Source organism: Dermochelys coriacea, chromosome 2, assembly GCF_009764565.3.
Source record: "Dermochelys coriacea isolate rDerCor1 chromosome 2, rDerCor1.pri.v4, whole genome shotgun sequence".
Lineage (NCBI taxonomy): Eukaryota > Metazoa > Chordata > Testudines > Dermochelyidae > Dermochelys > Dermochelys coriacea.
The window spans coordinates 126630295-126653628 of NC_050069.1; the positions used below are offsets into that span (position 1 = coordinate 126630295).

Genomic DNA, 23334 nt, shown 5'->3' on the forward strand with positions numbered 1-23334 from the left:
CCTGTGGTTGCAAGTCTCAGAGTCCAGTCAGCTGACTCAGGCTTACTGGATGGGGCTAAAAATAGAAGGGTATCCTTTCCCATTTGGGCTGGAGTTCGGGCTCTCCCCTCTTGCCAGTTTTCAGAGCCTGGGCTCCATCCCAAGTGAGAACAACTACACTGATATGGCCCTATTGCCTGAGCCTGAGTAAGTTGACACAGACTAAGAGTCGTTGCTGCAGGGTTTTTTTAATTATTATTTTGCAGTTTAGACATGTGCCTCCTCGATAAGTCACTTAACCTTTCTAGGCTTCATTTCTCCTTTATTTAAAAGGATGATAATAATAGTTCCCAATCTTACTGAAGCACTTTAAGATCCTTGGCTGAAAATTTCTGTATAAGTGCAAAACATTCATTAATTATTGTTATTAATTTGGAAGTTTTGTTCTACTTAACACAAGTGGAGTATCACTATATCTGTGTTCCACTGTATCGTTATCTTTCTCTGACAGAGTAATATCCTAGAATAACTAATGGCCTTGGGAAATGCTTATTTGCCACAGCTGTGGGGTCTGCAGAGATGCTTGAGCTGGAGCCTGAACTGTAACTCATGCCCCCACTACTGTGGTCCAAAAGAGCCCAAACAACACTTTGATCTTCAGAGCATGCAAAGAACATATCTTTTCCCAGCTTTCAGGACAGGCTACTGTTTGTAGCTGGGGTGAGTTGCATATTTTTTCCTTGCTGGTTTTGGAGCAGCTTCTGAGTTTGCTTTTGTTAATACGAGCACAATTACATTTTTAACATATGGCAAGGGACTTTGCCTCTACTGTGTAAATCTAAATTAATAAATAACTCTTTGCTTTTCCTATCACTGCAGAAATCATAGTCAGTCATACCTTGTTTGGCATATGTCACTGAAATGTTTCTGAACTTTAACTTTTATGCTTACTTGACTTTCTCTCCCATTTGCAACTGCTGTTAACAGATTCCATAGGGGCCTCAGAATGGACCTTAAAAGGCTGGAGGTAGCAGAATCAACAGCAGAAGGTAATGAGAAGGGCTGTACCCTGAGCGTTGCTCTGTGTGTGCAATGTGCAACAGATGCTTTTGTAACAGCTGAGAGGAAACAATTAGCATATCAAAGAGACATGTTGTAGTGTCACATTGCATAGTCTTCAGCAACTGAGACTTTAGGCTTGAAATATCCAAACAATGAAATATATTTAAAGGAATGCTGGCAACCTGAAATCTAGTCTATTACAAAAAATGAAAAAGAAAAAAAAAAGTAAAAGTAGTTTCAGAGACTGTACCAGCAACCAAGTCCCCAGACAATTTTGCTTTTCATGCAACTTGCCAGCTCACATATTTTTTGGGCCATAAAAGAGCACAACTGGTAGAAGAATCAAAGTGAAACACAAGACATTGAATAGACACAATTCCCTGTTTGCCTTATTTAGTTGATGATATTATGTGCTCTGTGAATCAGAGTTATAGGGAACATGAAATGAAACAGCACTAGGTAAGTGATCACTTGTATGTCATTTAGCGAGTAAACATAGAGTTTCCATTGCCTTCAATCAGCTTTGGATGAGGCCTCCATTTTTGTTTTTCTTTCAGCAATTTTCCTTTTAGCCATCCATCACCTAAACAGGGTTCTCCTGCTATACTACTGTTGGACAGAAAGAAGTGGAGGAATATTTCATTTTCATAATCTTGCATTTCTTGTAGTTGGTAACTTCACTTAACCAATGCTATACTTGGTTGTCTACTATTCTCAGCAACAAGGGCTATGCTTGGAGGCTCAGCAGATGTTTTTCCAGTAGTCCAATGAGACAAATACCCTTCTTTAAATGAATGATCATTTTATTTTTCTTGTTGCATTGATCCAATTAAAATAACCAATAAATGAACAAATACAACTAGCACAATCAAAAGAGGTTTACAAAACTACACCCAGTCATTTTATTCTTTGATTCTAGCTCCAGCTATAACTACTACCAACAAGCAAGCTGCCTGAACTCTGCCTCACAGAATGCTGCAGAATGTGAAGCTGCAGAAACCACATGCAGAATAGCTACAATTCTTAAAACTCCTTACTCCACAATTACCAGCTGTCAACACAAGGTATGGAAAAAATCCCAAGATTTAGAATTAAGTAAGTGATTCATGTTAGGGTGTTGCAGATAAACCAAGTTATACCTTTACATTTTCAAAAGCTGAAAGCAGCAGAGCCCAGTGAAGGGTCCCCTTTTTTCCAAGCAAATAGGTTACTCCATAGGATGTAAGAATGGGGAAAGAGCTGCTTTTTCTTATTGTGAAGTCAAAACATTGACAGAGTGAGTGGAGTTACCTTTCCCAGAGATGGGAGGTAAAGACACCTGAAGAAGGACCTGCCATTGCAGGTAAGTGGCAGATCATGGGATGGAGTAAAGGTCCCATGCTTATGCAAACTTTAAAGAATCATCACATATTGTTGCTTCAGGTTCAGTCTGAAGGACAAACAACAAGTTTGTTGGGAAATCTTATCTTAAGTGAACCACTTTGCTCATCCCTACTCTTGTTAATTCCACTTTTCTCAGTGAAATTCCCCATGCTTTTGCTCTGGAATTAACAATGATCCAAAAGAGAGATCACATATATTATTAATGGAACATCGTGTACCTTGCTGACCATGATTTAAAGGCTAGTGTAGAGGAAATCCCTAAAGCCATCTGAAGCTGCAAGTAGAAAAGGCAATTGGGATAGCATACAAATCAAAACACACACATATATATTTGTTTATATTAAGCTGTATCTATGCATTGTCTAAATTGCCATATTTGGTTTTGTTTTCATACCAAAACCATTGCTCTAGTGGAGAGTGCAGAAGGCAAAACAGATGGGAGAGTTCAGGTTTTCAGAACATTTGTTATTAGAGAAAACAGTTTAAATTTATTCCCTTTGGAAAAAAGAAGACTTTGAGGTGACCTATTTAGATTCAGTAGTCTTTGTTACTTGACAATATATGAAATAAGATGGCAAACAGAATAAATGTGTTTAAGACTTTTTTTTAAACAGACAAAGGGGTTTAAATGGCATAGTTACAAAGCAGGTAGGTGAGATTAAAATAAATCTAAAGGACAATCTTACAGAAATGTGCCCTTTTCCTGACCAGCAATCCTTTATGTCATTATGATAGTTTTATTAATTGAAATAAAAGAGAACATTTTACATGTTCTAGCTCCTGCAGAAGTGTGTAGCATACAAATGAGGTGGTAGGGCTGGAAGGGAGAAAAATTAAATCTATGCAAACAATTTGCTCAGAATTTTTGCAAATTTTGCTTGCAGGTGTACCCTGATGGTTTCCATGGATTTCTAAGGCTGCTCTGAATATCTGAGGACGGAAGTGTCCCAGACTATTTGATTCCCCCCAGCCTACCCAATTCTCCATTGCATGCAAACATTTCTAGCATTTTCCCAGAAATTTTATTGTTGGAAAGAGCAGTTTTCAGAATGAAAAAAGTCAAAGAAAGCTGAGTGGAAGATTTTCAAAGACACAAGAGACAGCTAAGTGCCCAGTCCTCACTGACTACCAGTGATATGTAGGCACCTAACATTAGCTACCATTTGTACATTTCAAAAACTTCCCCTAAATCTTAAAAAAAAAATGCATCAGAGCTAGTCCTTTCCTTCCTTGGTGAGAGACTGACTTCAATCTCCAGGTATATTATGTAAGCAATTCTTTCAAAATCCTTCATGTAGGAGTGCTGAGGTGGGAGGAAGAGTGGAAGGAATGCTGGCGGTATAAAACTTCACTTTAGTGTTAGTGGACACTGCCATGAAATCCTGTCCCTCTGCAGACTATAAGGTAAAATTACACGAACCTCACACCGAGGCCAGGAAGGACTTTTGGGTTCTGCCTCTGGAAATTCATGACAGAGGATGATATCTAAGAACAGATGGTAAACCCAGCAAGTCCTAGCCCTTGCTTACGATTTAAGGACATAATTTGGCTACAAGTCAGTAAGTTTCCTTACACCATATATTCACTGAAAACTGTTACATAGAATCCTAGGGTGACCAGAGAACAAGTGTGAAAAATCAGGCCACTTTTTTTTCCAGGGTGGGGGGAGGCTTGAGCCCTGGCATCTCTTTAATTAAAAATTAAGCACTGCGTCTGGGTCACCCTATAATACCCCCACTACAGATCCTAAGAGAACATAAGAATGGCCATAATGGGTCAGACCAAAGGTCCATCTAGCCCAGTATCCTGTCTTCTGACAGTGGCCAATGTCATGTGCTCCAGAGGGAATGAACAGAACTGGTAATCATCAAGTGATCATAGAATCAGAAGAGACCTCATGAGGTAATCTAGTCTAACCCCCTGCTCAGGACCAATCCCCAACTAAATCATCCCAGCCAGGGCTTTGACAAGCTGTGCCTTAAAAACCTCTAAGGATGGAGCTTCCACCACCTCCCTAGGTAACCCATTCCAGTGCTTCACCACCCTCCTAGTGAAATAGTGTTTCCTAATATCCAACTCAGACCTCCCGCATGGCAGCTTGAGACCATTGCTCCTTGTTCTGTCATCTGCCATCACTAAGAACAGCTAAGCTCCATCCTCTTTGGAATCCCCCTTTAGATAGTTGAAGGCTGCTTTCAAATTCCCCTCACTCTTCTCTTCTGCAGACTAAACAAGCCCAGTTCCCTCAGGCTCTCCTCATAAGTCATGTGCCCCAGCCCCTGATCATTTTTGTTGCCCTCCGCTGTACTCTCTCCAATTTGTCCACATCCTTTCTATAGTGGAGGGCCCAAAACTGGATGCAATACTCCAGATGTGGCTTCATCACTGTGGATCCATCCCCTTTCACCCATTCCCAGCTTCTGGCAAATAGAGGAGACACCATTTCTGCCCATCCTGGCAAATAGCCATTCATAGGCCTATCCTCCATGAACTTATCTAAAAAGGGTCCCAGTGAGCAGGAGTTCAGATAGGGGAGGATACATTCCTGGTGGTGTTTGGAGGGGGCTGAATCTCAGAAGAGTGTAAGTCCTGGGACTCAATAGAATTTCATCCAGTCCCAAATTTCCATAGAAAATGGAGCTGAAACAGCAAAATATTTTGCTTTTCTCAGAAACAACTTGAGAAGTTTTCACTTGCCATGAAAACATCTCACCAATCTACTCCAGATTATAGGTAGTGAATAGTTTGTAACAAAACTCAGTTCTTACATGTAATTATTAGTGTGTAGCAGGGAGAAACCTAGTTTTTCCAATTTTACAAGATCAAAATTGAAAATAGGTCAAAACACTGAGGATTTTAAGTTAAATTCCATCTAATGAGAATACATTTTTTGGATATTGGAAAAATATTGTTAGGAGAAAGTTTACATTTTTATTTTGATTTAAATCCTAGAGGTTTAACATAGCTGTAATAAAGGATAATTATCCTGAAAAGTGATGCTGTAGATTTAGATTACAAGGATTTCAACAAGACAACCCTTGGAGATGCTACAGTACTAAAATATAATGTGCCTATAGAAAAATTAAATCAAAGTTGATTTTGTATTTTGTATTGCTGTTTGCATCCGATCCATACCAGATTGCTTTAAACAGTCAAAAAATCACAGGCCAAATTGCCACTGAGGAAAACTTAATGAATAGAAGGAAATACCCTTGTCTTGCCACCAGGGAACAGAGAACTGGCAAATCATGACTGCTGTTTTATTGATCAACGATACAAATGACAGGAAGACTAAGGCAGTGTAATGGTCTTAACAATGGAGAAAGAAACACATTTTAAGAGGTATAGGTAAATGTTGATTACACAAACCTTTATGATCTAAATTTCAGATTATTCAGAATTTGGCTACATCATCTCTTCCCCCAGCCTGAAACTCAGATAGAAATAAATTTTGTTTAATCTGAATTCCAATTACACAAAACATGTGGATAATTGGGACCTATCTGTATGTAGCTATGAGTTTATGAGAGTCTAAGGTATAAAATCAGTAACTTCCACTGAGAGAAGCATAATGCTACTTATCAATCAACATTGATACTTATCTCCTAGATGCCCTGGCTTTTGGCCTATGAGGGTCCGTCTTCAAATCTCAGCTATGTTAATATGATAGATACTTCGGGACAGATTTCTAACTAATATAAATCAATATAATTCCATTGATTTAATGGAGGTACACCAATTTAGACTAGCTACATCAGTTTACACCAGTGGAAAATCTGGCCCATATACATTAAGTACAGCCAGTAGTCTGGGGGAAGTCTCCATTATTTGGTTAAGTCCACTCTAATGACTGATCAGCATTTGGCAGATAAAATTGGCAGGTTTTTGGATGTTTCTGAAATTGCCAATTTGTAATCTATCTACTATGTCAGTTAAAATCTGAACTGTTTCATTTAATTGGAATTCAAGTTAGGTATTTCTAGCATGCCATTTGTGATACATATCTTCCCTTTTAGCGTATGCACACAAGTCCCCAAGCATGATGGGATTTCTGATAAAAATGTAAAAAAAAAAAAAGACAAAATGCTGAGACAGATTTTAAGATCCCTGAAGGGCAAATTTCTCATTCAATAGCAGAAAGCTATTGCAAGAATTGATACTGCTATGCTGAAAAACCTGACAGATATGACTCATGCTTGTCTATCTACTAAAGTATCTAAACTAAAATGTCAAGAACATATTATAATATGTGCTGGTTAAATGTTTTCAACTTACACTTAGAAGTATATTCTCTAGCTTACAGTATTTATGATAAAACATTAACATTTATTGTTATCCTCAAAGCCTTCATTTACTGAATACTAGAACTAAGATATGTCTTTGTTTGCACTGTAATGCATGTGTGTATATAAATTATGCATATCTATTCATAAACACACACACACACACACACACACACAGAACAAACATACTGTGGGGTATAAAGATTTCCCTGCCCTGCATCTGGCTGCAAGTGACAAAGTGTTTTATTTGTGCAACTGAATTGGTTATTCTTATTGTCCTTCCCTCCAGATGTTGTTTTAGGGTAGCAGTCCGGCTCCCACTGACTTCAGTGGTGCAAGTTCAATCATGAAATCAATACCATCAAAAAACTTGATGTACTGTATCAGCAAAATTAGCACTCTCATGGGAATTTACTATATCCTGGCCTCACTATACTCCCACATTAATAGCAAACAGGAAGACCATTGGCTTCATATGCCATTTTAAATTGCAAGATCAGAGTAACTCTTTCTGCATGTCTCTGTGTGTGTGTGTGCGCGCGCACAAATGCATATACATGTACATGCATCAGTTGTGGTCAAACTGATGATTTATGCTTTTGTGCTGTATGAATTTACAATTTAAGAAAAATATGTGCAGAATGATCCATCACTAATTGTGGTCATAAATATATGGAGAATTAATGGGCTATTCCGTGATATAAATATATTTATAACATGTACCGAAGGAGAACTAATAATCCTAGTGATTTACCTACGGTACAAGGCCTGGAGCATTACTTTCCACTGCCTTTTTTAAAAAACAGTAACACAATGCTATTCAATAGAATTAGCTTGCAGAGCAAAATTTCTCCTCTAGGACAGGAAAATGTAAGGCTCAAGTACTGTAGTAGCTGCTAATACTAACAATTTCTAAAATGACATGCAGTAAAACAGAATTTGATGATTTTTAATAGAAAATGAAAAGTGAATTGTTATCTGAAAGGGATTAATTTAAATCTTTAATTTCTACATTTAGCCATGTGGAAAATACCACCCAAATGGTTTCTTTAAAAAATGATGAGAAGCCATGGCAATATTTTCCCCCAAAAGGTTTTTATTTAGGCTGATGGTACCATTATGTTCTAATTGAAGATATTTAAGCAGTATTTTTATGGTTCCATTATCTTTTAATCCTAAAGGTATTCACTTCTTTAACTCTTTTGGTATAGAGGAAAGGGACATACAAAGTCTTATTTTTGTAAGCCAAGTTTTAGAAGTGGTGGTGTTTTAGCTACATTTCCAGCACTTGCCATCACACTGAGAATAAATAAATCCCAAATGGCCAGAGCCCTGCAGGCCCATCCTACAGAAAGGATTCTGAGTTGTATCCATAAATCAGATGAGTCCACTTCTGCTGCAGGTAGTCTGACAGGTGTATGTCAGCACAGTAAAAAACATTTGGCTGACAAGCTGCAGTTTAAATTACATGCTTTTTAAAAGCTTTTCCCTCAGTTTCACAATTTTCTGTTAAAAAAAATAATCAGAATTTAATACCAGCAGCCAAAAGATATATGTTATCCTGAACACAAATTAGTTTCATGGAACCTATCTACTCCATAGTGCAGAGGAGACCAGAACTTAGGACCAAAAAGGACAGAGACCAAGAGCTTTTCAAATATCATCCCATAGCACTGTGCAGTTGTCAGCCATATTTTGTCCCTCTACACTGACTGTGCATTAGAAAAGCTGCAGAGAGCTAAACTCTGCACCAGTGGTTTCCCATGCAAAAAATGTTAATACGACTACTAAAGTATTATTTATAACACAGTAGTGCAAAGAGGCCATAACTAAGATCTGAGACCCACTCTGCTACACACTATACAAATACATAGTGAAAGACAATCCCTGCCCCAAATTGGTTAAGGTCCAACATCTTAGAGGAGGCAGTATAGTCCAGAGTGCAGTACATTGGACTAAAAACCAGGAGAGCTAGGTTGTAATCCCATTGTTGCCATTGAACTGCTTTGTGACTTTGGGCAAGTAATTTCACCTCTCTGTGACTCAGTTTCTGTGAAATGGGGATACTGATACTGACTGATATTTTGTGAAATGCTTTGAGAGCTATGGCTGAAAAAAGTTGAGTAATAGCAAATGTTTACTATTTAAAAGAAAAAAGTAGTTAATAATGGAATAACAAAAATGTAGAGCTGGAAGGGACCTCAAGAAGCCATCTAGTCCTGCCCCCTGTGCTCAGGAAGGACCAAGTAAACCTAGACAATCCCTGACAGGTGTTTGTCCAACCTTCCTTAAAAACATCCAACAATGGGATCCACAACGTCCTTTAGCAGCCTCTTCCAGAGTTTAACTACCATTGTAGTTAGAATTGTTTTCCTGATATCTAACTGAATCTCCTTTGCTGCAAATTAAGCCCATTACTTCTTCGCCTACCTTGAGTGGCCAAGGAAAATAATTAATCACCATCCTCTTTATAACAGACCTTAACGTATTTGAAGTCTGTTACCATACCCTCCCTCCTCCATCTTCTTTTCTCAAGACAAAACATGCCCATTGTTAAATCTTTCCTCATAGATCAGGTTTTCTAAACCTCTTTATCATCTCTGTTGCTCTCCTCTAGACTCTCTCCACAGGGACCACATATTTCCTGAAGTGTGGTGCCCAGAACTGGATATAGTACTCCAGGTGAGGCCTCATCAGTGCCAAGTAGAGTGGGATAATTACCTCCCATATCTTACATACAATTCTCCTTTTAATACACCGGAGAATGATATTTGTCTTTTTTGCAACTGCATCATGTTGTTAACTCAGTCAATTTGTGATTCACTATAACCCCCAGTTCCTTTTCAGCAGTACTACTACCTAGCCAGTTTCTCCCCATTCCATATATGTGCATTTGAATTTTCCTTCCTAAGTGAAGTACTTTGCAGTTGTCTTTACTGAATTTAATCTTGCTGATTTCAAAGCAATTCTCCAATTTGTCAAAGTTGTTTTGAGTTCTAATCCTACTGTCCAAGTGCTAGCAATCCCTCCCAGCTTGTTGTTATCTGCAAATTTTATAAGCATCCTCTGCATTCCATTAGCCATTTCATTAATTAATGAAAATATTGAGAAGCATTGTACCCTGTGGGACACCAGTAGATACGCCCTCCCAGATAGATAGTGAATCATTGATAACTATTATTTGAGTAAGGTCTTTCAACCAATTGTTCACCCACCTTATAGTACTTTTATTTAGATCACATTTCCCTACTATGTTTATGAGATTGTTAGGTGGGACTATGTCAAAAGCCTTGCTAAAAATCAAGATATATCACATCCCCCCTATTTACAAGGCCAGTAATCCTGTCAAAGAAGGAAATTAGGATGGTTTAGCAACATTGGTTCTTGACAAGTCCGTGCTGGCTATTCTGTAGGTACTTATAAACTCATGATATAATAAATTGTTCCCATAGCTTTCCAGGTATTGAAATTAGGCTGACTGGTCTATTGTGATCCCAGGCACCATTGTATTCACACCCAACACACTGCTGCAATAATATTTGTACAAAATATCCCTCTTGAGATATAATTTGAAACCTAATAACACACTGGTTATTAATAGTATTGTAAAATGCATGTGTTCACATAATATATATGAAGTTACAGTTTTCCTCCCTATGATATTACTAAAACATGCTTAAGAACAGACAGTCTAGTCTAGGTAAAGAAGATAAACAGGTCTGTCCTAGACTACAGAATGTGGGTTTACCTCAGTTGATATATTACCAGAAAGCAAAGCTATCAAGCTCACCCACTGGGGTTAATCCTGATCCTGAGCTCAAGAGACACAGAATTAACTTGGCTCCTGCACTCCAGAGAGACACAAGAGACTGAATCCCCAGCAGGCTTTCCTGACTTGCCCGACAAAGGCAATTTCTTTGGGGACATAAGAAACAGAGAGAGACTCCAGCTTTATTCTTCACTTTAAAGAGACAAATAAACCAAGCAATTTGATGTCTGTGATGTGTCCTGGCCAAGCTGGTCAGTAAAAAGCTTGGAAGGAGATTGTGGGTGAGAGAAACCATCTTGAATAAAGACTGTATCTTGCTAGATTAAGTTTTAGATTTTTAGATGCATGTATTCACTTTTATTTTCTTGCAACCATCTTGAAATTTACCACTTTTACTTATTTTAGTTCTATTAATGTCAGATGCCCTTCTGTTAATAAACTTATTTTTTACTTGTATTATAAACCCGTTCATTGCTGTGTTTGAAGGGAAGGGTGTATTTACCCCAGTTACATTAATTAGCAGGGATGTACTTTTGTAACGTTAGTACCTCATACTACCTTATGGTCTCAAATCAGCATAAAGAAAAGGAGTACTTGTGGCACCTTAGAGACTAACAAATTTACATAAGTAATTCAAGCAGAGGATGTTTGTTTTCATAATCAGTTAGAGATGGGCTTGAACCAAAAGTTTGAATTTGAATTCCCCTGAAAGTTGGGATGTTTGGAATCTGGATCTGGATCTTAATTTTGCAGCTCATGCACATCTCCATAATTAATCAAACCGTCTGGTTCTACATAGAGTTAAGGATCATTCATTCAGTGCCATCTCTGTAAAGCCATTGTTTTCCCCTTCAGAGTACAATGCATACCCTTTTACAGTAGCCTGCAGCTTTACATGTGGAAGCTATCTTTGGTTTTCAAAGAATCCTACAAGAAGAGGACTAACAATATCCCATTCCTCTCAAGTGCTGCGGAATCTAGATAGCCCTGGTGATAGATATGTCTAATCACGTTACTACTCATCCAACAAGCTACCCTTATAAGTGCTTCAGGCAGTAGCTTTGTTAATAATTGATATGTTAATTTCCAATATTTTTCAAATTAGTAGCTGAAATTTCCTAAGCATAAGGTTACTTGAGCAATCTTCCAATTTTAAATTCTCTAACTCTATTTAACTTGCAATTTAGTATAACCTCCCTCAAAGCCAGAAGGACTTGATCAAAGACCAATTGAAGTCAATGGAAAAGGTTACCTTGTCATTAACAGGCTTTGGATTAGCTCTGTAGATAAGAAATCTTCCTACTGGTCTTTATGTAGTTAGCCTGTTCATCCCTCATGAGTTTTACATTTCAATCTATATTGTTTTTCTCTGAAATTTGTCCAGAATTCCAGATTCCTAACCATCAGGTTATTTTGATACCACTACAACCCAAATCTGTTCGGAAAAGTCATTATATTTAAAAAAAAATACAAAAAAGAAAATGAGAATTTTTGAAGAGCCATATTCTGTCATCCTTACTGTGACAAGTATTTTACCAGGAATGTTGTCCCACTGAAATTAGGACAATATCTTCAGTTAAAGTATTATTCAATGGGCCAGATTTTGCTCTGTTACACTGCTTAAACTTAGAGTAACTTTTTGCTGATGTTAGGTGAGATGCACTAGTTTTATACCAGTATAACACAATTTGGCCATACTTATAATCAAAGAAAAAAATATACAATCTGCTAGAGCTGTAACTCAGCTTTGTAACCTGTCTGTCTTTAGTCATTTTTTTAATCTAAATCCAAGAGCCAATCCAAGAGTTTTGGAAGCACATTGAAGGAGGCAAGGAAAACAAAATAAGAATTGAGGCATAATTATGGTGATTTGTGGTCATATGTAAAATATGAAATTTTCCAGGGCATATGGGAACTGACTTGGAGGAGAAAGTATTTCCACTTCATATAGAGTATTGAGCAGGGTTTAATTCATTAGTCTCAGGTGGCCGTATCCCTGTTATTGTTCATTGTTATTGCAGGCACTGATGGATCTTCATCCCTCCCATCTTATTTTGCATGTTTCCACTGTAGCATTTTCATTATTTCATTCATAGTGTCATTTCATTATGTTAGCTGTCGGCATTTTAATGATGAACCCTGTTTTTCAAGGGTTTATTATTATAACTCATCTTTAAATGTACATTGAGCTGGATTATAGTCAATGATATTTCATCCTGGAACCAATTTTTTGTACAGGTTTTAAGAGTGTCTTTCTGGCCATGTTTCATAGCAACTTATACTGCGACTTGCAATGTGCACAAAAATGGTCAAACTGAAGCTTTCACTCTGAATATCATTGTTTTAGTATGTTTTCTGCCAAAGAAAATCAGGTGTAGTTGAACTTGTTCTGCTCAATTTTGAACCCACTTTAACAGTATGGAATCAGAAGCTGAATTTGGCTATTGTTAGGCTGATGTTCCAATTACAAATAGTGAGGAGACAAGAGGGAGGAAAAGTTTGCTGAACAAAAAACAAGTTCAATATGGGTAAGAGTCTGCCCTTGCTAATTTCAGTTGTGCTGGACAGTATAACAGGACCATGTTGTAGCTGGAGTTCCAGGAGGAGTTTTGGTCTCTGAGGAGACCCTGGGGTTGGACACCTATTATGCCTAATCTATAATACAGACTTTATTTTTGATGGAGAAACATTATTAATACTAATAAATCTAGAATCTTGTACTGTAGCTCAAGCAGTGCCTCATGCTTTTCAGTCCAAAGATCCCAGGTTCAATCTCTGGAGCTGACCCAACTATGAGCACTTTTGAGGTCACTTTAGAAGATCTAATTATCCCTGCTGGCCAGAAAATCTATTAATTTCTCTCAAGGGACAAATTTATTTGAGCATAAGCTTTTGTGAGCTACAGCTCACTTCATCGGATGCATTCAGTGGAAAATACAGTGGGGAGATTTATATACACAGATACACAGAGAACATGAAACAATGGGTGTTACCATACACACTGTAAGGAGAGTGATCACTTAAAATGAGCTATTACCAGCAGCAGTGGGGGGAGCAAGAAAACCTTTTTGTAGTGATAATCAAGGTGGGCCATTTCCAGCAGTTGACAAGAAGATCTGAGGAACAGCGGGAGGTGGGGGGGTAGGGAAATAAACACGGGGAAATAGTTTTACTTTGTGTAATGACCCATCCACTCCCAGTCTCTATTCAAGCCTAAGTTAATTGTATCCAGTTTGCAAATAAATTCCAATTCAGTAGTCTCTCGTTGGAGTCTGTTTTTGAAGTTTTTTTTTTTTTGAACAATAGCCACTTTGTAATCGAGTGACCAGAGAGATTGAAGTGTTCTCTGACTGGTTTTTGAATGTTATAATTCTTGATGTCTGATTTGTGTCCATTTATTCTTTTAAGTAGAGGCTGTCCAGTTTGACCACTGTACATGGCAGAGGGGCATTGCTGGCACATGATGGCATATATCACATTGGTAGATGCGCAGGTGAACGAGCCTCTGATAGTGTGGCTGATGTGATTAGGCCCTATGATGGTGTCCCCTGAATAGATATGTGGACAGAGTTGGCAACAGGCTTTGTTGCAAGGATAGGTTCCTGGGTTAGTGGTTCTGTTCTGTGGTGTGTGGTTGCTGGTGAGTATTTGCTTCAGGTTGGGGGGCTATCTGTAAGCAAGGACTGGCCTGTCTCCCAAGATCTGTGAGAGTGATGGGTCGTCCTTCAGGATAGGTTGTAGATCCTTGATGATGTGTTGGAGAGGTTTTAGTTGGGGGCTGAAGATGATGGCTAGTGGCGTTCTGTTATTTTCTTTGTTGGGTCTGTCCTATAGTAGGTGACTTCTGGGTACTCTTCTGTCTCTGTCAATCTGTTTCTTCACTTCAGCAGGTGGGTATTGTAGTTGTAAGAATGCTTGATAGAGATCTTTTAGGTGTTTGTCTCTGTCTGAGGGGTTGGAGCAAATGCGGTTGTATTTGTAGAGCTTGGCTGTAGACAATGGATCGTGTGGTGTGATCTGGGTGAAAGCTGGAGGCATGTAGGTAGGAATAGCGGTCAGTAGGTTTCCGATATAGGGTAGTGTTTTTGTGACCATCGCTTATTAGCACCGTAGTGGCCAGGAAGTGGATCTCTTGTGTGGACTGGTCCAGGCCGAGATTGATGGTGGGATGGAAATTGTTGAAATCCTGGTGGAATTCCTCAAGGGCTTCTTTTCCATGGGTCCAGATGATGAAGATGTCATCAATGTAGCACAAGTAGAGTAGGGGCATTAGGGGACGAGAGCTGAGGAAGCGTTGTTCTAAGTCAGCCATAAAAATGTTGGCATACTGTGGGGCCATGTGGGTACCCATCGCAGTGCTACTGATTTGAAGGTATACATTGTCCCCAAATGTGAAATAGTTATGGGTGAGGACAAAGTCACAAAGTTCAGCCACCAGGTTTGCCGTGACATTATCAGGGATACTGTTCCTGACGGCTTGTAGTCCATCTTTGTGTGGAATGTTGGTGTAGAGGGCTTCTACATCCGTAGTGGCCAGGATGGCGTTTTCAGAAAGATCACCGATGGATTGTAATCTCCTCAGGAAGTCAGTGGTGTCTCGAAGATAGCTGGGAGTGCTGATAACGTAGGGCCTGAGGAGGGAGTCTACATAGCCAGACAATCCTGCTGTCAGGGTCCAATGCCTGAGATGATGCAACGAGAGAGTGCTGAATTGGAATTAATTTGCAAACTGGATACAATTAACTTAGGCTTGAATAGAGACTGAGAATGGATGGGTCATTACACAAAGTAAAACTATTTCTCCATGTTTATTTCCCCCTCCCCCCACCTCCCACTGTTCCTCAGACGTTCTTGTCAACGGCTGGAAATGGCCCACCTTGATTATCACTACAAAAGGTTTTCTTTCCTCCCTTCCTCGCCCCCCCGCTCTCCTGCTGGTAATAGCTCATCTTAAGTGATTACTCTCCTTACAGTGTGTATGGTAACACCCATTGTTTCATGTTCTCTGTGTATATAAATCTCCCCACTGTATTTTCCACTGAATGCATCTGATGAAGTGAGCTGTAGCTCACGAAAGCTTATGCTCAAATAAATTTGTTAGTCTCTAAGGTGCCACAAGTACTCCTTTTGTTTTTGTGAATACAGACTAACACGGCTGCTACTCTGAAACCTCTCAAGAGACAAACAGGGTTAAATTACACTGGGAGTGAGGTGGGATTTCCATATTTGAAATTAGTTTTGTGAACCCAAATAATCCATTGGCAGGTTTAAAGCTCCCTGAACTTTTGTCCATCTCTAATAAAAACATATCTCACTTTAAACAGAAAATAAATGTGTACTTAGCTCTATATAAAACAGAAAATAAATGGGTTACAATTTTCAGTGGATTACCACTCATCCCAAATTCAGAGGACAACAGTTTTGGCTCCTTGGAGGACTCTGCTATAGTTGTGGAATTATGAAAACATTATAACTAAAAAGTAGAAGAGGCTGTGTCTCATAGGAAACTTATGGCTGGCAATTTTTCACAATAAAAAAGCCTCACATTTGAGAGATTTTGAAGCTTTGCAATTTAATATGTGAACCTGTCTCCGTCACTACATCTACCTGTCAGAGTTGATGCTTGTTTTTCTTTTTTTAAAGCTTTTTTCTTTTTCTACATTTGTTTTTAAGTAAGTGTTTAGCAGTAAAGTGCACAGTGAACCATGGATCAATGTCACCATGCAAGGTCCTATTATAGACAATATTACAAACTGTGCAGAACAGACAGCTGATAAGGAACATCGTATGTATGGCTCCATCTTTACAAAATAGAAATGTGGGAACAAGGATGCTACTATACAGAAACAATTAATATTTTATGGGGACCGGTTCTCAGCGGAAAAAAATTTCACCCCTGTATATGTATGGCAACTCCTGCTGCCATTACGCAGAAGGCCACTCTGCTGGTCCACTGACTGCAGTTGCCCCTTACAAAGTGGCCTCTGCTGGAGTGGTAAAGGTTTCAATCTGACATCACCATCTACACATACAGAGTCTTTTGCTGTGATCTTCCCCAATTCTGCCCTGAGCCTTATTCCGGTGGTGGGCATGCCAGACAACAGCTCCCACCACAGTGAGATTTTAATCCTTCACAGAGTACTTTGTAGAGTTGGGGAAATGTCACCAAAGATATTTGGAACAATGCCAGAAGCCAGAGATTTTTCTCCTAGGGGAGGAGAAGGTGCAATGGAATAGTACACTGGGGAGTTTGGAAGGGAATGGAAGTCTTCGCTAAAGCCCTCAGCTTAGACTTTGCAAACTCTTGTTATTGCTGCTGGTACAAGGGACATACAACCAACCCTGCATGTTGCTTGACAGGACTTTGGGGGAAACACCAGACCAGAGACCAAAAGAACAGATGCTCTTATCAGGTTAAAAGGACTGCCTGATCCTGTCCTGCTCAGAAGTGCCAGAGTTCCAGTCAGATGGAAGGAAACCATGAGTGATCTGGGTAACTTCTGGGAACAGTTTAATTTGGGTATATGCCACAGGCTAAACTGTACACAGACTCCTTAGTTCCTCAGCAATCTCACAACCCTATCACTATTTTGTGAATTCCCACAAAAATTGACCCACCATCTATAATCTGGTCAACAGTCATGCATTTAAGACTGAGGGTTGTTTGTTTGGTTTTTTTACTTGAGCATGCAGCCCTAGATAACACATAGTATGGACTTATCTATGGAATCATATTTCTTTCCATATTGTAGTTTGCCATGTTATCATCATTGTCATCGCTCCTTTCCTGTCATTCTATCAAACTGTAGGCAGTGACAGATTCTGGATTTGTTAAGCTTGTGCTTAGTGTACTAAGAAGTATTTCAGAGTAGCAGCCGTGTTAGTCTGTATTTGCAAAAAGAAAAGGAGTACTTGTGGCACCTTAGAGACTAACAAATTTATTTGAGCATAAGCTTAAGATGAAGTGAACTGTAGCTCACGAAAGCTTATGCTCAAATAAATTTGTTAGTCTCTAAGGTGCCACATGTACTCCTTTTCAAGAAGTATTTGGTACTGCACTGATATAGCAAATATTGGGTTATTTGCCATCAAGCAGCAAGAAAACTGGCAAAATGATCAGAATTCTACCTGCTGATTACCCTGAGGATATCCTTAGCAGGAGAAAAATGAAGATTTTGACCTGACCATTTGACTTGCTTGCTTTGAGCAGGCTCCAATTACAAGCCACCTATCATTTACCCATGCATGAAAATACAGAGTTGGAGCTCAAATGTAGCTAATGAGAGTTTAGAAGCAGATATTGACTTTCCCAAGCTAATACAATGCCAGAGTAATTTTCACAGTCAGACTACATAGCACTTGCTTTAATTTTAATGTATTTTGGAGGCATATATGCTAGGAGGGTAAAAGTAGTATTCAAAAGTTTATTTTTTATTTGATTAGTATTAGTGTTGTGTCTGCCAGCCAGTGACAATGACAAAACACATTGACTTCAGTAGGCCCAGGATTTCACCCTAATCTGGCTTTTAAGAGGTAGTTGATTCCATTTTCCTATGTTTGTGTCCTGCATGTGTCCTTCATGTAATCATATCTGATCATGGGAGCTGTATCAGGCTTGGGAGCCCCGCTAAAAGGGACAGGAAGAGATTGAACTACAGCTTCCTCATGGCACTCGGGTGGCACATCCAAATAGAAATGTTTCAGAGTAGCAGCCATGTTAGTCTGCATCCGCAAAAAGAAAAGGAGTAGCGGTACTAGCGGTACCTTAGAGACTAACAAATTTATTTGAGCATAAGCTTTCGTGCACGAAAGTTTATGCTCAAATAAATTTGTTAGTCTCTAAGGTGCCACAAATACTCCTTTTCTTTTTCCAAATAGAAATATTTCAGCTCTTGGTTTTTTGATTAAAAATTGAAAAATTTTCCATGGAGAAAGATACTTTGTGAATTTTTAAATTTAGTTTATAATTCAATTTTCCATTCAGAAAAAGGTTTCATTTGAAATTTTTGACCAGCTGTCATGTTGAATGAGTCAGCCACTGATGGCATGCTGCCTTATTCCATATGACATTTTAAGATAAGTGAGCAAAGGCAGTCCCTGGGAATGTACACCTGATTCAGGACTCACATTCCAGTGCTTCTTAGTGAACAGATTCACAGTAGGGAATTTATTTTTTCTATTGATTTTCTTTAACAGAAGAAATTAGATTTTAAAAATCCACATTAAAAGAATATTAAGGTTGAAAAGTCATCACAAGTCAGGAAATGCCAAAATTAAGATGATGCATTCAGTCTTGATTCCTTCCATAGTCCTTATGACAACCTTTAATTACATGATTACATGTTATTATTTCCACAGGCCCCCACTGACTCTTTCTACGAGTGAGCTGAACCAGTGGGGACAAATTACCTAGTTATGGAACACAGCTTAAAATGAATTCAGAAACATGTTACAAAGTACATCCAACATTCTTTATCGGAATAAAGAGCACAATTAGCTCCAAAGCAAGCTCAGGGGCCTACTTGAGTTATAAAAGATACATAGCTTAGTGCTGTTTACCTGGAATTCTTTTTTTTAAAACCCAAATTCCTGGTTTATTGAAGTTAATGGCAAAATTTCCACTGATGTAAATGGCATCAACATTTGGCCTTCTCTATCTAAGATACAGGGATATAAAACAGCATCTGAGAAAGGACTAATTCATATTTCATACATGGCTATCGTGTATGGTAGCCAATATAGTTAGGGTACACATACACTGGAACAAGTAATGATAGCCTTACTTTGATCTCTCTGCATGGGAAGTTAGTAAACACTGCAAAAAATCAATATTCATGATCCTATTAATCCATTTTGCCCATTCGGTCTACACTTGACCTACAAAAATAATAAGCATACAAAATCATTGTACCAGCAGAGAAGAAAGTATATATTAAACATAACGTCTATTAAGGGCTTCATATTTACTTAAAAATCTTTGATTGAATAAAATTCTATACCCTAGTCAAGTCCACGGAATGGTGTTTGTTGTATTTTTCTATGGGTAAAATTTTAACAGTATCTGGAAAAACAATGGAAATCTTCCTAAATATATTCCATCATTACCATTCTATTTGTCTGTCTTATGGCTAGGACATGACATTATTATCTAGTCCAGAATAAAAGGCAGCATGTTATTGTGCTGTTCCTGGAGCAACCAGAGAAGGAGTCACTCCCTCCTCAGGATGAGAAGATTGTATACAGTGACAGAGCATATGTTACCTAATAGACGAATGTAGCTATGCTGCTAGGTGCACTAAGCTATGTATCTTGGGAAGGAACGGTGGAAAAGTCAGGATCTGACCCTTTTTTGTCTCCACCTGTATGGAAGGAAGGCATAACAGCTCTAGGGAACCAGTCACACCTGCATATAGTTAAGCAGACCAACCCAAGGAGTAATAGGCACCTAATATTGCCCCTTGTTCTGGTGTGCAGAATGGACTGTGATCTGACTCTTAGGTATTTTAATAACAGTCACCAAATTATCAAGGTCTTAAGTTCTTTCCACTTCTCTGCCTCATTTCTAGCCTTCTTACCGTCACATCTCCATCTTCTGCCTTCTTATTTTCAAGAACTCTCTTCCTCTGGATTCCCTTTCTCAATGTGTGGATGAAAGAGTGGGGTGCATATGTAGGATTCACAGTAGGAAAACAAAGATGATCATTATTACTTCATGTCCCTGTACAAAGTCATTCTTTCAAATGACAAGTCTATTGGAAATCAGTAAATTATATTGAAAGTGAATACTTCACACAACAGGCAAAAGCTAGGGGAAACAACCACTTTAGCCATTATTAATGCAACTGAGCAAGAATGGTAGCTGATTCCATATTTAGCTGGCAGTGGAGATTTGTTGCATTTTCTTTTCTACAGATTTCCCTTTTTTTCAATCCAACAATCACCAATAGTTTTAGGAACAAAATAAAATATGCAGTCTCAGTTTTAATGTAAAAGATATTGTAGATGTACTAGATCCCTTATGTACAGAATTCATTTCCATTCCCAAGCCCCTTTCCATTATGAGGTAGAATACATACAGTTTACGCAACTTCTTTGTCAACAATCACATTTCATATATTAGTCCAGAATTGTAGTATAGTAAGGTCATATAGAGTTTACAGAGATGCAGACGCCCCGGCAACTACATGCCATTATCTCCTTGTTCTAAAATGAGAACTACCTCCCAATTTCAACATAAGATTGTGCCTGTTATGACCCATAAGGGACAATGCATTTGTGAAAATTCAGCATTTATGAACAATTACTCTATCAGAGTGCATAGCAAATTCAATTAACTTGGCGCTTTCCCAGATGATGAAAAATGAGCTTGGAAAGTCAAGCACAGTCATCGGAGAAGATGCAGATGCCATTACAAAACCAGATTGCTAAAAATGACACTCTTGGCTATCTAATCAGACATTTCAAATAGAAATCAGTGGCCAGACAGCACCATGATGATACTGAACATAAATGTTTACAAGGTATTTTTCAGATGAGAACAAAAGTGGATCATGAAGCTTATTTTGAGAATTTGGCAAAAGAGGCAGAAGAGGGAGTAAGATCTAATAAATTACAACCTGCATTCAAAGCTATCGCATCATTTTGATCCAAAACTGGACTTTGCCTCGGGTTTATGCTGCTAAATAAGGTAGATGGTACAACATGCTCAATCCAAGAAGTCCTGCTAAAATGGAAAGAATATTATGAGACTACATTTAACCATCTTGAAGCAACTGCATGCCCAGATCTGGATGCATTAGTAGTAGATGCAATCTTTGACTTTGAAACCTGTGTCGACTTACCTGCATTGGAAGAGGTCCATTCTGCCATAAAAAAACTGAAGTGGGAATGCTGCTGAATCCAATGGCATTATACCCAAACTTCTCACATGCACCTTACAGTGTAGCATTAAAGCAGCTTTTTTTGTCTGGGCTTGGACTACTCGGAAGTACAAGTGGAGTGGAAAGAAGGGATCATCATCCTACTTTACAACAGTAAAAGTCCACGTAATGAGTACAGCAGCTACAGGCCAGTAACTCTGTTTTATATTCCTGGAAAAGTTTTTACACATATCCTACTCACCCAACCCCAGCCTCTCCTCATGAAACACCTTTGCCCAGAGCAATTGGGCTTCACTGCTTGGCAATATACAATGGACACTATAATTGCTCTTCATCTTTTATCTGAGATTCATTGCAAATTCAATCATCCTGTGTCAGCAGCATATATAGACTGAATGGGAACCCTCAATTCTGTCAAGGGAGCTACCCTGTGGAAGGCACTGGCATTCCCAATATCCTCCTGATTCCAATTCAAGATCTACATAATGACTCAGGAGCATGGCTGGGATGGAAGACCCATAGGGCTGACATGTTTTACACTAGATCTGGGTTGAAGGAGGGGGGATGTGTCCTGGCCCCAGTGGATTGGCTCCTTGAATGCGTTTCTGCAAATACTGGAATAACTATTGGTTCAATTTATTTTACTTACCTGGATTATGCAGATGTTGTCCTCTTTGGCCAGGATGCAAACCACCTTAAAGATACAATAAAGAGCTTGCAGCACTTGGCAGCTGCCCTTGGGCTGAGGATTTCTTGGGCAAAAACAAAAATCTAGAGCATCTGCACAAGAGCTGCGACTCAAGACAGCCATGCTGCTGGACAAACCGTGGAAGTAGTGGATGATTTTACTGATCTAGGCAGTAAATTGTTATTAAATGGGTACAACCAGCCTGACATGTAAGGACACTCTGTCTAGCAGCCTCAACCATGAAGGATATGCATAGAGTCTGGAGCCCAAACAAGGTGATGTTGTATAAAAAATCATGAATTTATCAAACCTGTGTACTTCTGATCTGAAACATGAACGTTGCTTAAACAGGACATCAGGAGGCTGGAGGCCTTTCATCTGTGTTGCCAGTGGTGACTACTGGGCATAAGATGGTTTGATTTTATCAGGAATAGGGAAACATTAAGAAGTTGCCTCAAGAGGATTGGACTCATCATCAGACATTGTCAACTCGTGCTGTTTGATCATATGGCCCAGGTTGAAGATAATGTCCCCTCCCATCGAGCCCTGAAGATCAGACTTGAAATCCAGGTGGGAAACTTCCTCGCCATGGACTGGTAGCAGCCACAGGTAGTCTTCAATTCACTTGGCTGCACCGGATCAGGAATCACCCTGTGGACCATTTAGAAGCCTGGAATAAAACCATACAATGTGGCCATGGACATTGGATGCTATGCTGTCAGTCTGAGTTCTCTCATCCAACTCATTAAAATTTATATAGGTTTACTGAGCATTATCATCCAAATCACTATCGCAATTACATATCCCCCTGGCCATGTACTTGAGGACCTTTTCATCTCTATCTTCTATAACCTTTCAGATGACCGTTGGATACCCCCTCCCTCCATTTCTTTCCTTTTAATGACATTTCATTGGACTGCAACTCTGTTCCTCCTTCTGATGAACTCTTTCCCTGTAACTCTTCTTTCTTTGAAGGGAGGTTTGCTTCTTCCAGATGGGAGAAGAATTTTTTAAAACTCATTAACTGTTTTTATTAGTTATTGTTATAGAGTTTTCTCTCCTGGAATTCTTTTTTGTACAGAACCTAAGGCTGTTCTTCTGTGTTTATTGATTACCTGGTCCACTTTCATCCCCATTTCCTTCTTCCCCCAAGAATTTTAACAACAAGAAAATTGGAGAAATCAAGGAATACCTTTAATAAAAATCCCACAATAGTTGCAGTTACAACTTCCATCAGCCTTCATGTGAGAGGCTGTGCACCTATGATAAACTGAACACACTATAAGAAAC

At 38.9% G+C, this 23334-nt stretch overlaps 1 long non-coding RNA gene across 1 annotated transcript in view; it reads left to right on the plus strand.

Annotated features, from left to right (window-relative positions):
• Positions 1 to 928: 928 nt before the first annotated feature.
• LOC122458500 overlaps positions 929 to 23334 on the plus strand; it is a 38911-nt gene continuing 16505 nt past the window's right edge. Inside the window, exons 1-2 of the long non-coding RNA XR_006278541.1 lie at positions 929 to 1028; positions 1961 to 2105. This is a non-coding gene — a long non-coding RNA (uncharacterized LOC122458500). The remainder of the gene's footprint in view (positions 1029 to 1960; positions 2106 to 23334) is intronic.